Source organism: Rhopalosiphum maidis, chromosome 1, assembly GCF_003676215.2.
Source record: "Rhopalosiphum maidis isolate BTI-1 chromosome 1, ASM367621v3, whole genome shotgun sequence".
NCBI lineage: Eukaryota > Metazoa > Arthropoda > Insecta > Hemiptera > Aphididae > Rhopalosiphum > Rhopalosiphum maidis.
The window spans coordinates 34,625,567-34,634,740 of record NC_040877.1 but is presented as its reverse complement, the minus strand read 5'-3'; positions in this window follow the sequence as shown (position 1 = coordinate 34,634,740).

Genomic DNA, 9,174 nt, shown 5'->3' with positions numbered 1-9,174 from the left:
TGTGTATGCTTGTACTAAGTAGAATTTAAATATCTAAGTATTCTAAATAAAATACATAGCTAGCAGTTATTAGTGTTATTAGTTTATTACCTATGGTCCGCAAGAGATGATAAATTACTATAATAAGCAAGTACACGTAGGTATGTGTATTGTATATATATAATATGTAAATAAGCCACAGTCTGTTTTAGATTATTTCTATTCCGAAAAGAGCTAACAACAACGTGATTGAGATATATATATTATATGTATAATACATTATACATATTTACCAGAGTACTAATGTGTTAGTGTATATATAATATTTGAATATTTCTATAGCGAACCTCTATAGATGTTTACGAAATATGTGTGAATTACCAACACATAAATATTTTAGGCATTTCTATACTACAAATATGTATTTGTAAGTTGTTGGTGATTTATTTACTCAGTAAAATTTATGGTATTATTTTTTTTTTTTTTTGATTATGGTTTTACAAAAAATATATTTAAAAAGGTCATTTGAGTTGTCATTAGATAGATAAAATGGGATATGCCTGAGGAAAACTAATAACCTAAAAAAAAAAAAAAAACGCATTTATCTTAACAAACTGTTACGATGTACAATAACCCGTCGTAGAAGTGAAAGTTAAATTTAAAAATAAAGTTCCCACCTACATACGGAAACTATTCAACTAAAGTATAATATAAATATATATTATATAGTTAATAGTCGCATCTGCATTCATTATGTATTAAGAATGGCATTATCTATATTCTATATCTATAACCTAAAAACTAAATAAATCAAAGAATAATATTTTTATGGTTATTATTTATTTGATTATTGGTTTTTAATACCCTTTTGTACCAAACGTGAATTACTGTATGTAAATATGTTGTATTTTATTCAATTTAATATCTAATATCGTAATGTACGTAAATATGTATATGTATTTGATATAATATATGGTAGCTACCTGTACCTTTTTAATAAATGCATGTTTATATTGACAGGCATGTTTTTGTCACCAACATGGTTGTAGGTAATATTATTCTAAGCATTTATAGCCGTAGTTACAAAATAAAAATTATTACAAATAATATATTGTAGATTATAATTATTATTAATTTAATCGTGTATGTACCTATGCAGTAGCAGTATGCGTATACCTAAACTTTTTGTGCTATTTTTTTACCACAATATTAGATTTTATAGTTGATATCAGGTATTATTATGTTCAATATTTTTTTATTATTATGTATAGATGGAATTTATTTTATTTTATAGCTATATAATTGTACTTACTAGTAATTACATATTTACATTTACATTATATTAAATATTTAATATATTTATAATAAAGCAGTATTTAAATTTACAGAGAATTATTAATTATTCCATCCATTATTTCCATTAATTTTCATATTATTGGGCACCATCAATATGTCGAATTGATCATTGAAATGGATGTATTAAATTACTTAAATTTGAATTCAATGATATATAATTGTATACGATAAACGATTTTGAGCGAAGACGGTCTAATCAGCCTACTTCACGATATATTTTACTTAACATTGCATTTATGTATTATTAGTATTTAATAATTATATTACTAGTTTATACCATATTACATTATTTTTATAAACTTTTAAGTTAATATCACCTTATACTTTCCTTACTGTAAAACAATGTTAATATGTTCAAAGTATAAATAGTTAATATCTTAAAATGAACCAACGTATTTTGAAAATGTTATTGTATAGATACAGTAAAAGTTATTACATACGTAAAAGACTATTGTTTAAGTCCCCACAAATAATGTTTTATAAATCATAACAAAATAATTAACATCGTTATTCGTTACTAAAATGTGTGATTTCGTTCAAATTTGAACTAAAACGCCCATACCAAATTAATTTGACTATCTAGTAAATATTTTATATTTGTTTTTAAATAAAAAAAAAAATATATTAAAGAATCTTGTACTATACCTATGTTCACATCTCAGATATTAAAAGAAACATTTTTTGAAGTTCTAACTTGATTTTTTTGATACATGCACCTATCATAATTTAGTAAATTTTCTAATATTGAAAAAAACCATTTTTAATCAAGTTAAGGTAATTATTGTTAAAATATTTCTAGATCGTTGATTTAAATTAGTTACTTTAGTTAGTTACCTATATTTAATATATAATTTTAAAATTCGTAGTATTTGGTAATATCACACTAAAAAAAATTCTAACGCACGGAATCATGTTATAACAAATGTAAGTAGATACAAATGATACAATATACCATTATTGAACCATAATCACCGTACTCCGTACACAATCCTGTACTACATTTCTACCCAATTTACTTAAAATAGGGATGTTTCCGTTTTCCACCAAAATGACCCTCATCCATTAATATCATGACTGTTTTCTGCCTTAGGTTATATTCCGATTTTCACCAAAAAAATAATAAATTATTTAAGATATTTTTTGAGAACCTCTGAATCTAAATCCGTTAAATAGTAATGTATAATGATTACGATGTATGCGCCTCACCTTGTTTCACAATATATTGATCATAAACTATTGTCTATATCTTATCTTACTCCTAATTTTTTTTGTAAACATTTAAGCAGCACATTCTTTATTGTACCTACCTAACACCTCCCGAGTAATGTCGTTTTTACTGTTTTTAGATATAAACGCATGTATAAATTGAAAATTGTTGTATACTAGTATTATGATATGTATTATGTCTATGGTTACATGATATCACTTCGATATTCTCCGACATTTTAGAAATATTTTTAAATTTTTCATATACGTTGTCGCAGACCGTAGTTTAAACACACAGGTATTCAGATTTCAGACTGATAGCAAACAATAATCCGTTAGTAATGCTGCGATGAAATAATAATAAGTAATAACTTATAGTAAGCATAAGCTTACATGAGGCAGGTTAATAAAATCTGTAACTAATCATAATATCTAATCTGTAATTTATTTTTCATCTTTTCAATAAATAATTTATAAATAAATAACGTGGAATATAACTGATATTCGTATAAGGCAGAGGTTTCCAAACTTTTTTTCCGTGGTGCCTTTTTTAGATCAAATTAAGCCGTAGACCGCGGTGCCCTTAAAGACTTAGAAAGTACTCGCGCTGTATAGTTTGGGGACTGCTGGTATGAGAGGTTCTCAAAATCTATCTTACATAATTTATTAATTTTTTTTGACGGACAACAGATACGCCAAACACGGGTAATGATTTTTTTTTAAATTATAAAAGTCAATATTACTTAGTGTACTTGCACAGTATCACATGGTATTGTTAAAAATATTTTACAGTCTAAAAGGTCATAATAAATTTGTTATATTATAAAGGTAGCTAGCTTATAAATAATTAATTATGAATATATATAAAAAGTTATAGTAGTCGTCACACGCATCGACGGACCCGGGTAGATCCTACATCTGCATTACATAATAATATAATATATAGTATTATGATTAATATATTGTGTATAATGTATAATATTTGTCACTTGACGGATGACGATATCACAGTCTTACATCTGCTATCTTCTGTTTATATACAAGTAGCTGAAGTAGCGTACTCCTTTCTATGAATACTTCGAGTATATATTTTCAGTTCCGCATATGGTGGTTATTTATAATTTACGGTTGCTGATCGTTTTCTTCAATGGAAGTTTTTCTTTGAACATCTATTTTCATTTATACATAGACAAGCACTTAAGCGAAACATCCAACGCGTTTACACCGCGCTGCATGGTGTAATACATTTTTGTCCCATTATACCTAATTTATATACAATTATACAAATAACCAATAAATGTAACAAAATGAGTGAACTAGTATTGTATACAATTTCAATGACTAATGAGTAAATTTAATTACAATATAAACTTAAAATAAATGAATGCTTTATAAGCTTTATTAACTAAAAGTTATTAATAATTTTGATTAAAATTTAATTTGATACCTTCAAATAAATTATTATAGAATCACATATTCATTTGATAAAGCTTTTGGAATGTATAAATTTACAAAAATTTAAAAAACATTAGAAAAAATTAAGGGAACAGAAGACGATACACGAAAACAAATATTTAAAATAATAATCCTAACTTCAAGTTATAGGTTCTACCAAAAGTATGCAAAGTATAGGTACACAAATTATAATATATACTTTATGTTATAGCATTTTATTTTTTATTTTTTTGTTATCTACATTCCAATGCAAAAGTAATTATTTTAACATTTATTTTAATGTGTTTCAAACTTAACTTTTTTCATAACAATTATATGGAAAAAAAGTAGGTTAGTAAGTAATATTATAATATATTACTAATATTTATATTGTTTTGAATAGTATAGATATTATTGATGTGAAATGTGAATACTGTTTTTTTTGATAGTTGATAAAGATGTTTTCGGCAAAATCGTATGGTAAACACTAAACATCTGTAAAATGAAAATAATAAACGACTCTCAGGCATGAAAATATTGTTGTTCGATCTAATTCCATCGATATGAACATAAATAATCTACACACTTTAAATGCTTGAAAATTAAAAATGTATTTACTAATCAATTGATTACTGCGATCAAAGTGAATAATGGTTATACATTTATAATATATTTTACACACGTTTGATCACGCAAGTAATATAATAATAATATGTTAAATACGAAGAAAAAAAATTATTTAGTTATAATATATATATTACGTAATAATACTTAAAAAAAATCGGTTGACGGTTAGTGTATTCATTTATTATATAATTATATTAACTAATTAATGAGTTTACCTCAGGTATTTTATTGACAATAAAATGTTTTGAGCGCAATAAATTGGGTCTATCGACTCTAAAATGTGTAGAACGCAACTACTCGGTGTATACTATATAGTATATAGTATTATAGTTGCCTCCCAAAATATACGAATTGCCTCTCATCCTTATTGTAAATAAAAACGTTATATACACTAATTGGGGTGCATGTGAAATCCGTCACAAGGACCTTTTTTGAGTGTAAACTCCGCCAGCAAAGATAATCAGGTATAACAGTATAGTACAGGAGCGGCGATCCTTTTTGGGGTCAAATGCCATATTTTCCCAATTAAGGTTTTGGAAATTTTATCACGTGCCCAAAGGAAATTATATTTCCTAAGGATAAAAATAAAGTTACAGATTTATTATGTATTATTTTATTAAGGAGACATACCTTTTTTATAACTATAATTTTTTGAAAATGTATATCATTTGTTCTTTGAATTTTTTATAACAGTTATAATCAAAACTTTGTAAATAGTATAGTTTTTAGTAATTTTAATTTTTTCATGTGCCATTGAAATTTGATCAACTTGCCACCTTTGGCACGCGTGCCGTAGGTTCGCCACCCCTGGTGGCTGGTATAGTGGGTAATATGCTAAAAAATATACAAAACTTAAAGACAAAAATAATAACTGTCTGAATAATTCAATGACACATATTGTTATATACTGTATATTACGTTACAATCGTAACAATCATAAAATATGTAGGTATGATAGGTATATTAAACTAATATAATTATTAATACTAATAATTTCTATTTTTTATATACAACTATAGTTATTTAGAATTATTTAATATTCTATTATTAATTATTATTAAAAATATTAGTATTATGTATTTATATTATATACATTTTTATACAAATAATAGGTACACAATTATATTAAAAACAATAATAAAAAATGAAAATTTGGTAATTTTATAATAATAAGTCAACACAAATAGGTGGTACATTATAAATAGCCAATAAAATAAATGTATGGTAATAAAATAATAAAATATATTTTATAACATTTTGGTTTATATTATTTAGCCAATATTTGTATATACTCTGAATTTGATATATATTTTTAATTCGGCTTTTTATTTGAGTATCGATACAAAATTGTTGTTTCTAATTTTTAATCTTGCATATAATGGTTTAAGCTTATTAGAACAATGTATTAAAATAACAGTCTCGGTATGAATTAGTTGAACCTTGAACTTTTTCATACCCATAATAAGAATGAAAAATTGAATCCTCTGACTTCAAAATTACAAACTTATGTTGATGTAATGATGTCATGTTTGAACAACATATACATTCTTTTACCTGTTCAATGTCCATTAAGATGCAACTAGTACCAGTCCCTTAAGTCTCGTTTACGATAAAATTTAGGGTACGTCGGGAGGCAATTCGTATAAAAATTATTGACCTTTTTAAATTCGGAAGGCAACTAGTATACGCCCATGCAACTGGTCTATGTCTATCAACCCTAAAATGTATAGAGTGCAAATGGTATATAAAAAAGTAATTTTAAGTAATTGGAAAACTGCCATTATTACCATGCGATAACTGACACACCTTCTGTAACTGAATCTAATTTTTTTTTTTTTATGAATTTATGATTATTATATAGGTTATAAAAACTATAGGGATCATAAGTTATAGAGACTATAAAAGCAAAATATGCACGAATAAAATTGAAAAATATGTATAAAAAAACTTAAAAACAAATTATGTAAAAAACATTACTTAAAATTCCAAAAAAATAATAACATTTTTAAACTCACCAATTCACTATTGTATATCTCGGATTTCTAGCGTGATTTTTAATAAATCGAGAACATAAAGCACAATATCAATATACAAATTACAAATCTTACCACTTTCGAACCTTAATTTATAATTATATAACTAATAATAAGTAAGGGTGGGATTTCGATGTACTTTGCATTGTTTTCCAAAGCTTATTTTATTTTATGTACTTTTGAATAAGAATAAGAAAATTTATTTTGCATTTTTTAAAATTTTAGTTTTTAGGTCATTTTCTTAATTTTTAGGGCATTATAAAGTTTTTTGGACTAAAACTTTAAAAATAAATTTATATAAAACAATACAAAACTATTAAAGAAATTAAGTAATTTATGAAAATAATTCTTTTTCATGCAAATTAAATTAAATACGAGTCGATGAAATCTAGCTTTCTGCACAACTTTTTTTAAACTTATACTAATACTAGTGTTACTACTAATATACTAATTTAATAAATAAAAATAAACTTGTAATATATTTTTTAAATAAATTTATAGTCATTTTTGTGATGTAATTTTTGTATTTTTTTAAAGACATTTTTTGAGATTTTTGAAGGTATCAAAATTAAATTATCTGAGTCTATACAGACTAAAAAACTATTTAACTATATATAGTGCCTATGTAGCTATCTAAATACACAATACAGGCGAATACAGCAATTAAAACAAAAATAAACTCAAAAAAACGCTTTTTAGTTTTTTCCTGTGGTTTTTTCTTAATTAATTCTTAATTACATTACATTATAGTCTGTAAGTATTACAATATTTTAATTTTATGTCAACCTTTTTCAAATGTAAACATTTTCTTAGAGAAAATAATATATTGTTAAAAATGTATTACCATCTTTGTTACCTACGTTGTTAGACTATTGACTTTAATATTACACGTAACAACCGATCTTCTAATTATTAATATTGTTTTTTGTGCTCTTTTATGATACTGTTAGGCACATGGAGTAATTAATAATTACTATATTACTATGCAGTACCTACATACAATTATGATATAGGCATTATCAATTACAGACCACATAGCTCATGTATCAGTTATATCTATTATAAACACAAAAATAGATATACCTACGTATGGAGTGACTCAGTGGGACCCAGTATTATTTAATAAATATAATTAATAAATAAAAACAAACATATGTACACATATTTGTATATTAATAAGTACATATATAAGACATACCACTCATACCAGTAGTAATGACTCATATAAGTTAAATACAGTACAGTGAATCAATAATTTGATTAAATATTGATTCGACTGTTATAGGAATAGTCATAGAGAATGAACTTTGTACTAATAGACCGACCTTCCCCCTTTCCAATAGTTGAATGGCATGTAAATAACAGCTGTAGACGTACAGGTAGCAGATCAAACATTTAACATACAGCTGCAGTGATGACTGACGAAGTATTGAAGCCTATTAAAATCCCATGAGTGGACATCATTATCACTGGATATCTTTTACTTACAATGTAAAACAATAATGTAGGTACTAACTTATAGCTCATTGGCCAAAGACCATCAACATATATTAGTAATATACTATTATACTAATATAGTATACAATTTTTAATGTACCTATAAGCAGACGATGGAAACAGAACAATAATATAATTAATATGTATATATACACATATTTATACGTTTATTTAATATGTCAGTATAAATTAAAATCGCGAAAAAAAATGTATGATATTAATTTTACCAGAAAATTGATAAACGATAATTGAACACCACAAATGTCTATATGTATACAGTATACTTCTAATACGTAGTTTTACCACCGGTACCTAAATAAAAGTCTGTATAATAGATTATATTATATGTGCACACTATACACTTAGATATTTAATTATTATCGCACAGTTACAAGTCACGCAAGAAAAGCGCCTCCTCTTCCTCCGAGTGTTCCAAAAATATATTGTAGCCTAAAGGTAAACCAACACTTAATTAATTAATAGTGCATATTATCTTTTTTATAGTCTGTAGACTGTTCCCAGCGTACTTTAAACATAGAAATATTATTAATATTATTATATCTATTAATATTTGTATATGCCAATCCCTATGGTATATTGGTACTGTACCAATGGTACAAGTTTTTTGGCCTATTAGATAGGCGCTTATAAATAGTGTATAGGTACCTAAAGTTAACAATGATGAATGATGTATTTATGTAAATACTAAATGGGTAACTACTAACTATACCCAAGGCAATGTCAATTGTCAATAACTGATATAACTGGTACAAAAAGCCAATACAAATAATACAAATTAAATATAAAATACCAATAAAAATAACACTGTTTTGAATAAAAATAAATGACTATTTTCCTTCTTTTTTCCTTAAACTATGTAAAACGTAATAATGAACAATTCAATGTTCTATAGGCAGTCAATTAATATTAAAATAAAAAATGCAAAAGACTGCCGGGATTATTAATCGAAAATGTTGTTAGTACCTACCTGTTAACTGTTAAGTTATTTATTATTAAAGAATGTATATAATTTTATGGGTAG